We start from the raw sequence: 10,084 nt of genomic DNA, 5'->3' as shown, positions 1-10,084 counted from the left end.
AGACGACCCCGACAGTTGTGCACCACCTCTCGGTGCACTACAAGAAATATGCTCATACATGACGTTTTTTAATATGTCATTGATGAATTCGTCATAAAACTATGAGGATTTCATCCGAGATCGTCGTAAACTGTTTGAGGGGATCAAATCTACATATAAAATACGACGATGTGAGTCAAAAACGCCGTAACTATCAGATAAGATCGTGATAACTTTTACGACGATTATAAAAATGTCGTAACATGTTCTAACTATGTTGACATGTCACTCGTGGGTCCATTCTATCCTACCCCATCCTAGTTTGTGAAGCAACCTACTATTCTATCATTCCAAAAATTCTCGAAAAAATCTCATAAATACTTTGGATCATATATTCCTCAAATATGTGAAAACCCTTCCTTCCATAGTTCAAAAATAATTCTGCAATATTTATTTTGCCTATTCTGTTCAGAATAGCACTTTGTGAAGGAAGTGATATTTCTATTTCTTCGATCACCCTCATCTTTACCTATTGATAAAGCACCTATTGCTTCTCTGGTACGTTATTAAAATTACCCTCAAAGTTAGCTTAAATTACCCACTATGCCACCCATAAGTGAAAAAACGGTTCAGATTTTTTTGTCAAAGTCATCGTCGCGGACAATTATTAAGATTTGAGAACTAAAAATCATGAGCACGCGCTCGGTTTGGTGGCTAGAGCGGCTGCCTTCCACACAGCACGCCCAGGTTCGACGCCTTGTAGGCACGCATTTTTTCATCCCTATTATTTCTCTTTGTATATAGCAGCAAACATGGGTTAATGGACCAGCCCATGTTTTATTATTTCAATATATTTTTTCTTTAAATTAATAAATGATTTTCCAAAATTCCAATTTTTTTAGTTTTGAAAAATATGTTCATGAAATCATAGAATGTTTGGACATTAAAACAAAGGTTCAGAAAATTAGAAAATGTTCACGGATTAAAAAAATGTTGATGATTTTAAAAAATGTTTGCATAATATAAAATAATTCACACAATGTCTATGAATTTTCAAAAATCAATTAGCCAAGTCATTCCCCATTTACAAAAAAATCATCGATTCAAAAAATGTTCACCGAATAAAAAACTGTCCACGCATTTTAGAAAAGAAATATGTTTACATCAATCGAGAAAACTTGATCACACGGACACTGATTTTCTCTTTTTATAGCAGCATACACGAGTTCATGGGCCAGCCCATGTTTTATTATACCATTTATTTTGTACTTCTTTAAACTAATTCATGATTTTTCAAAATTCCATTTTTTTGAGTTCTGGAAAATATTGTTCATGAAACCATAGAATGTTTGGGAATTGAAACATAGGTTCAGGAAATAATAAAACGTTCACGGTTTAAAAAATTGATGATTTTTAAAAATTGTTCACATGTTATAAAATGATTCATAATTTTGAAAAATACATTCAACAAATATAAAATGTCCATGATTTTTAAAATGATCATTTATCCAAAACATATTAGTGAATTTGAAGAAAATGTCTATGAAGTAAAAATAACGTTGAGAAAAACTAAAAAATATTGAATTTCAAAATTTAGTCCCCATTTAAAAAAGTTCATAGAGTGAGTAAAAAACTGTCCATGCATTTCAGAAAAAAGATAGTGGGCATCAATCAACAAAATTTAACCACGACCATCATTGACGAGGATGGAAGAAAAGATAAGTGGCAACATGATGGGCCACCGTGTTAAGTTCAAAAATAGAGGATGCTCATATGTCGGGGTATTGAGCCATACTTATTTGGCTATAACGTAATATTTTTGTCACCCATTGCAACGCACGGGCATATTTGTGATAAAACTAAAGTTGTTTAATAATGAAATAAAAACAGAAACATATAATAAAAAGAGAGAAAGAAACTCACTTGGCCCAAACTGGGCCGGCCCTAGTCAGCCCACCTAACCGAGGGTATTTAACCCCCATCTAACCCTAAATCCTCCCACAGCCTCACCCCACGCCGCCACCCCATCCACTAGGGGCAATCTCTCTCTCCCACGCTCTCTCCTCTCAGGCACCGTGCGCCGCCCATGCTTCACCCCCCTCTCGCAGCCCTCCGCCGCCTCCTCCTCCTCCTCTCGCCGCTCGCCTCCTCCCGCACCTGTCGCCTCCTCCCCCGCGCCATGGAGTCCTCCTCCACCGCCGCCGCTTCCACGCGGCACGCAGAAGGTGGCGCGGCGGAGGGGGAGTAGGAGGAGGTGCTGGTCCGGCTCTCCTCGCTAATCATGCAGAAGGTGCGAGAGCACACCGGCAACCATGGCAACCTATGGGACCTCATGCACCGCTACCTCCAGGTCCCTCCCCTCCGCCCTCCTCCTCCTCCTCGTGTGCATTGCGCGGATTTTCTTGTCCGATACGGATGGATTTCGTTCTTCAGATCCTCGAGATGGAGGAGCCCATCGGGCGGATGAAGGTCATCCATGTCGCCAGCACCAAAGGGAAGGTAAATCACCTGATGATATGCAACTTCCTCCATGGTCGAATTAGAGTGTTAGCCCATCAGGCTCTGTAATAGTATGTTAGCCTTTCAGAAATATTATCAGTGATCGTTGGGGTAACAGCATCAGAAGGCATGTTGCCCAAACTAAACATGTAAGGCTCTATATAGGGCTATCATCAATGTTCAACAGTGATTTAGAATGCATAACGAGGGAATTCCAAGAGTAAACAGAGTCCAACAAATCTGCAAGGTTCTTTGTAGTTTGAAACAGCAAAAACAAAACATATGCCTCTCAAATATATTTTTATTCAATTTTAAAATGTTTCTTCAGTCGTAGCAATAGAATAGATCCATTGTCACATGCATGCCCCCAAACTCTGTCTGCCTCACAGAAGCCGATACACGGAACTCAACATGTATGAACAGGGATGGTTGGAGCACATACATGGTTGTAACAAAAGGTATGGGGATAGAAAGTATAGTTCTGCATTTACCTCGTGTGATGATGCTACAAAATTAGACCTCGTGCATCCCCTAAAACTGGGCAAAGAAGTCCTGCAAGGTTCATAACAATATTTAGAAACAAGAAGTTATTTTTTTTGCTTAGTTATCATAGATTTCCATTCACTTGGTCTCTAGATATCCAAAAATCTGTTTTGAAACATGTTGCTTCAGTGGTCAACTCCATCGTTGGCTATCTTTTAGACTTCCTACACTTCTTGCATTATCTTCTTCAGAGAAAATTGAGGCGTATGTTCCTTGTTTGTGGTTCTTAGGCATCTACATCATCAACCTGGGCAAGACATGGGAGAAGCTCCAGCTTGCGGCGAGGGCTTGCTGGATCATCCGCGCCGCTGCTGCCCTTCCGCGCCGCGGCTTGCTGGATCGTGGCGGCCTCGTCGGGTTGCTTCGCGGTAGATTAATGCAAAAAAATATGATCAGCAATATATTGTATTGTAGATGTCGAACTATGTGCAGTACTCATGACTGATTTATATAAGAGGGAATAATACCATACAATTCACGTGTTTTGGAATTGCTGTATCTTAAAGAATATCAAGCAAAAAAGGTTAATACCATGTCCCAGTTTAGCAAAACTTATGTGTTTCATCCGTTTCAGGGAGGAGTTATGGGTATCTCCATTGAGGTTCGTGAAAGCTTGAAGATGCTAGACCATGAAGGTGATCACACAATAGATGGAATGGATTTTCTCTCAGCCAGAATGTTTATTTTAAATTTCGTCCTAAAGACTATAGTTATAGCAGTGATCCTATTGTTCAGTTAAGACAAATATGATACTCTAATGCTTTGTTAATTGGCGATTCTTTGTTTATGATTCCCAATATTCTTTGGCTGGAAAAACGTACATGTTCAGGTGTTCTACGGTAGTCTGCACCCCTCCGGCCGCAGAGGGTTTGCAATGGATTTTCTCTCAGCCAGTTTGTTAATAGGGTTTGCAAGCATTCTTTCATTGATTTGTACTAAGAACTTGCTGACTGCTCCCACGATGAACAACGTAACCTCTGCCATATGCTTCCACTAGATTAGGTAATTTATCTATTTAGGTTGCCCTTGGAAATTTTGTTAGACTGAAACATCCCAATTGTAGCTATATACTTCTAGAATATACTTTGTGAATTATTTGTCATCCTAATGGACTCATTCTATGCATGTTCTACTAGATATTTGCAGGTACAATGCGTTCAAAACATTTTGAACCTGTGTGAACATAATATTCAAATGATAGCCTAAATTTTATAATAATTCATGTCATCTTGCGACCCATTCATTTGGGACTCAAATAGAATAATGATATCTTTTTCTCTACAATAAGCACACCTATCCTGATAAGGTCCCTTTTTTAAGTACAACGAGCTTTCATACAACGATCTTGTCGTCTACAATAAGCACACCTATCCTGATCATTATATCGCCTTTTATGTTTTTGTTACCGAAGAATCATATAGGACATGTGTTAAAAAATGAAATATTGGAGATGTTGTGCAGTTAATCTCCAACAAAATGGGACCAGAAATGACACCAACCTTACAAACCCTAGATATAAGATAATATCTTTGATTGATTTTTTGGGCTATATTTCCAATTGTGGCCATAGTATGCTACTCCCTCCTCCCTAAAATAATTATCGCTGATTTAATATTATATTAGTAATCCTGGTTCAATTCAATTGGTGCTCCTGGTGCACATTGTTCCTTTGACGTTGTTTGTGTTCACCTAGAAATTATTCCTTTGACATTGTTTGTGTCTCCTGGAAATTATTCTTACGCACTCCATGTCATCACATGTGCTCCTGGTGCAGATTGTACCTGGATTGCGTGTACGAATAGCTTAAAAGTTATGTTCAATTCAATGGTGAACATAGTGTTTTACCCCATGCAATCTGGTGCATTGATTTTGCAATGCCAAGTTGACTCAAACACATCGACTAGTTGAGACTAGTCGATTTGCCAGGCTCGACTCATCATGAGTCGCTACCCCAGAACGACTCATCGACTCAAAAACCTTGATCTGCTGTTTTTTCTCTCTTATAACCTCGTCAATCTTTTGATGGATGGAGGGCTTGCTTTTGTTTAAAAAAAACGTCATGTGCTAATTAGTTCTCTTGTATTGTTTTTGACATGCATAATCTTCTTTGTTTTGCATCCAACTAGCTGACCTTTTGCGTGCATTCTCCTGCCAGGTTTCCCTATACTTGGGATAGAATGGCAGAAAATGGAAAATCCTGATCTCTGTAAGGCCATGGGAATGAAATCTGACCAAAAGGGTGTTCGTATCAGAAGAATTGAACCAACTGCTCCTAAATCTAGATGCATGCAACCTTCTGATATTATTCTTAGCTTTCATGGTATTGAGATCGCCAATGATTTATAGCTTCTGTCATACTTTATACATGTATCTACGTATTATCATGCATTCTTGTTCACTTCACGACACATGTTCAGTTCTGGCTATAGGTTATACCACTTATTCCAATGAAGTACAAAGTGTTCGTTTTGAGTTGGGTCATCGAATGAAACTCTATTATGATAATAAATAATGGCATTCCTTACGTGCATATTACACTATATATAGTCTAAAGCTTTGAGATGGGTTGATTTTGTGTTGAAAATGAATTCCACATCACTAGTATTAGCCATCTCATACCACTCACCAGTAGTTCCCCAGTTGATTTGCATAAATATCACTAGTGTGATTAGTGTTAGTTCCCAGTTAATTTGCATAAATATCACTAGTCTGATCAGTGTTTTATGCAATTACACCTGTCGGATAATATTAATAAAAGTCCACCTTTTGGCCCCAAACTCGTCAAAAGTTCATTTTTGACACCCGAACTCTAAGATTGTCAGAGTTGCTACCTCGAACTATGAAATCCTCCTGTTTTTCACCCTCAGGTGGTTTTGCAAGTGATATTGGCTGATGTGGATGCCATGTGTCCACCGCAGCATTGTCGTACCATTCCCATGTCACTGTGTTTGTGTTATTGATCTTCTCGACAAATGTTTCTTCCATTTCTGACATTTTTTGCTTTTATCTGAATGGTGGAGTTTGTTTTAGACTGTTTTTTGTTGAAGTTTTTGTTTTATTTATGGTAGTGGCATTGTTTTATTACTTAGCTTTTATAAAACTATATATAATGTTTTTTTATAACTAGCAGCTTTTTTTATAACTATATATATTTTGTGATTTGAAGTTACTGATCTGTGCTCTGGTGTAATATTACGGTCTAATGTTTTTTGTTTTGTCTCTTTTTCTGTTGTTAGGAAAGTGGTGAGAAGATGTTGATGATGCCTACTTGGACTTTTAAATCAACACAACATAATTTTTTTTGAACCTATATCTCATAGGATAGTGAAATGAACTCCATTGTTAGCAGATGTGTCATTTGTCTATTGTGCAATTCTGTCCATTTTTTCTATATTCCTGTGGAAGGAAATGTATTTATGAGATGAGTTATTGTGTTATGTAAACTTGGGACATGTATTATGTGATGTTATATGATGGATGATTTTTATTCTGACTTGTAGTTTCCTTGATCTGAATATGAATACTGTTGGATTTAATATTAGAGAAATAATTGGTTTGAAAAGGCCCAACAAATAGAAATGAAACCAAGTTCTGGAATAAAAAGTTGCGGAAATCAAAAATAAGAAAAGACCAAAACTAGAACTGGACCAAATGTATTTGGGCACTAAAAGGCCAGGGTCGAAATTATAATGATAATAAATAATTCAAAAAAATAATAGAAGTGGTTGTAAATAGGCTAAGGCCCAAAAAGAAGTCCAATAAAGAAAATCCCAAAAAAATAAAACCAGCCCATGTGATCAATTGAAATGGGTTGGTCTGATTTCAACCATGACGTTTTGATTTCGTCGTAATTTTGCCACGTAGGACGGCCACGTAGGACTGGGTTAGATTGCCAACGACGATTTAGGATTGTCGTAAAGGTTACAACAATCCAGGAATCATCGTAAAAGTTACGACGATTTTGATCAAAACGTCGCTGCTGTTCATTTGTGACGCTCTGTTTTCGACGCTTGGTTTTCGTCGTGAGATCGTCGTAAATTAAAAACCGTGACTATGTAGCGACGAAAAAATAGCGTCGTGTATTAGCATATTCCTTGTAGTGGTGGCCCAGCCTCCTCCCCCTTGCTGTCCACAGCCACTGACCATAGGGCCCCGCACGTCAAGTTCAAACCTGACGGCGCGTGCGTCTGGGCAGGCTGTCGACTGGCCATGGGCTAGCCCAGCTCCACGCCGAGCCACGCCAAGAGTTTAGCCGATTTTCTTTTTATTAAACCTGGTTTCTTAGATTTTTATAAAAACATTTAACCGGTGTAAAAATAAAAAAATTCCACTATTATTCTTCTAAAAATATGTAGTATTTAATAATATGATTGGATGAATTTTTCTACAACTATTCTGCTTTACAATAATAAAAAGTACTAAATTGGAACAGTTTTGCTTCTGTTTGGTTCATTTAAACAATGTTCCTTCAAGGTAAACTAAGGCAAATATTTTTCAAAATGATAACTTAGATTTATGTGTAATAAAGAACATTTTTAAAATGACTTTGTGATTTGTTTCTATGTGAGCTTTTTCTTATTTATTGCTTTATCGACTATAGAAAACCCGTGTGATGAGGGAATCAGAGCGGAAGACCTCGAAGACCGAGGATACCTAGTTGACTAAGGCAAGCAGCCCTTTGACCATGACTGAGCATATGTTACTTTGCATGATTAAAATAGCAAGTATTTCCGTTGCATATGATCATAAGTGTCGGTAATCATTTGATATGATTTTACCGATGGCTCCCCCGGAGCACATGCATTGAGCTTGATCCTACCCCTTTAGGGTCATGCTAATATCATGTTGACAAGTAAAGATAGAAGTAGCATTATCATGAGTATGTTGATGACATAAAGCAAGAGTTCATGAAAACCCCGTCGGGTGCCACTAATGCCTGAGGGTGATGATGAGATAGGTGGTCACTTTTGGTGAAGTGATGCACCCGGTATTTGTGTGAGTATGGTTTCGGAAATGAGATTAGATTTATGATGTGTCGACCGTCCCAACCATACCAGTACGACCACGTTACCCCATATTGGACATGAGTGATGTGTGGTCACTCTCGTGATGGGATCGTCCCACGTAGGACGACTGTGCCATTTTTATGAGTTCTAGTCACAGCGTTAGTCCCTGCATGGTTGGTACTGTCCAGAGTCGGTGCTTGTAAGACATACAACATGTGGGCTGGTTACGAATCCAGTGGACCTCTTTGTCTTGTATCGTCAGGGGAAAGGCATTGATCGGGTACTTACCTCGGGAATGTGATATACCGCGAGCCGTGGATGAGATGGAAGTTTCCCTGATCTCGTGTGTCCAGCGTACTACCTCTGCAGAGTGTAAAACTATTCGAATAGCCGTGTCCACTGTCAAGGCAGTTGGGTAATCCTGCTTAAACTACGTCCAGCTATTTCCGCATAAACCAAGTGTGTGTGTGTGAGGTGATGAAAAAGGTGTTGTTATGAAAGGAAAATAGTATGACCAAGTTTGGACACTTGGCATATTGGGTGAGCCCGGATGGCTCAGCCCTCGGCAGATATAGTAATATCTGTAACCTGTTCTTCAAAAGTAATTCTTTAACTTGATGCATATTCATGATCATTCCACCAAGATGAGTTACACCAAAGATGCATGATATTGTTGTCCTTCACTTTCGTTGTTCATATCATGGGCTGTTTGCGAGTACATTCAAAGTACTCATTGGCTTGCCACTGGTTATGTTATTGACAAGACATGGAAGGACCGGATTTTGGAGATGAGTAGGTCTTCGGAGACGCCCCTGCGAACCAGGACGCTTCTGAGTCACAATGCCTGTCAGTGTAGGCTTGATGGCATGGGCACCCGCTTAGCCTCTATGATTTCCGCTATTAGTTGTATCAGAGGGATTTGGCCTTAGGCCCTACTTTGTGAACTTGACTATGTGGTCATGTGATGTAATAATCGGTACTTGGATGTAAGACTCTTTTATTTGGTATCTATGTCCGGTGAGCATTGATCCGTGGGATCACTGAGCACGGCGATCTCGACTCGTAAGTCGGGGTCCCCACAAAGCTCGTATCAGAGCCATCCTAACTATAGGAAGCCTTAGGTAGCATGGACGATAGCCGAAACGATTACTGCACATAGGACTTAACCTGAGAACCTGCACCCATTAAAAACATTATAACTCTCTCCTCTACTTTTGAGTGATAGCCTCGAGAAGTCTCAAGTACGTCGCACGCCCATCTTCCTCTACCATGAGAACTACGTCAACGCCGACACCACGGAATATCACGTGGATGTGATTGTGAAGGCTAATGACTCCCCGACTAGTTGGTGCTTTGAAGGACCACAGATGGAGGATCTGTTGTTGGCCGTGGAGACTGCAACACAAGAGGCGCTCATGCAACTCCGCCACATCGTTCCCGAGATGGCTAACGAGCCAGCTACTCGTCACCTACCTTTTGTTAAGGATGGGGTAGACGGGAGTTGGACACTCAACCCATCTTCCGAGGATGGGACGCCACTAAGGTTTGAGACCTACTTCCAAGGACAGTCAACTAGGATCCTTCGAGAGCTGCACCAAGTCAAGGATCTTCTTCGCACGGAGAAGATGAAGAACCGCAAGGTGAAGAAGGAAGGAGCACCCGTAGGACCACCTGGTTCTGCTTTCCAAGGAGGAATACCACTTCTTCAGTCCACTCCTCTCCAGAGTCATCGCTTGACTGCGGAAGAGTACACTGAACTCTTGGCTACCTTGCGAACCAAGAGACGTCGTGATGGTCCGCTTCCTTCCCCTACTCCTTAAAAGAAGGGAAGAACTAATGAAGATGAAGGCGAAGATGAAGACGAAGACGAAGATCCCGCAGAACCGGCTTATGAGACCACGCAGTCGGCCGCTTAGCCTTAGTAACGTAGGCAATTAGGATGTACCCGGAGCATAGGAGTTCTTGTATCGTTTTGTATGAACCCAGATGTTGTGTAAGCCTGTTGGATGCAAGTCGCATTCTGCCTTAGGCAGCTTGTGAGCGACTACATCGCTTGT

At 40.2% G+C, this 10,084-nt stretch overlaps 1 long non-coding RNA gene across 1 annotated transcript; it reads left to right on the top strand.

Moving 5' to 3' along the window:
• The first annotated feature begins 3,505 nt into the window (after positions 1-3,505).
• On the top strand, positions 3,506-5,234 carry LOC123446491. The gene is made up of 2 exons (XR_006631390.1): positions 3,506-3,656; positions 5,177-5,234. It is a non-coding gene; the product is annotated as an uncharacterized LOC123446491 (long non-coding RNA).
• The last annotated feature ends 4,850 nt before the right edge of the window (positions 5,235-10,084 follow it).

The sequence above is a fragment of the Hordeum vulgare genome, chromosome 4H (assembly GCF_904849725.1).
Source record: "Hordeum vulgare subsp. vulgare chromosome 4H, MorexV3_pseudomolecules_assembly, whole genome shotgun sequence".
Lineage (NCBI taxonomy): Eukaryota > Viridiplantae > Streptophyta > Magnoliopsida > Poales > Poaceae > Hordeum > Hordeum vulgare.
This window is presented reverse-complemented; position numbering and strand designations above follow the sequence as displayed.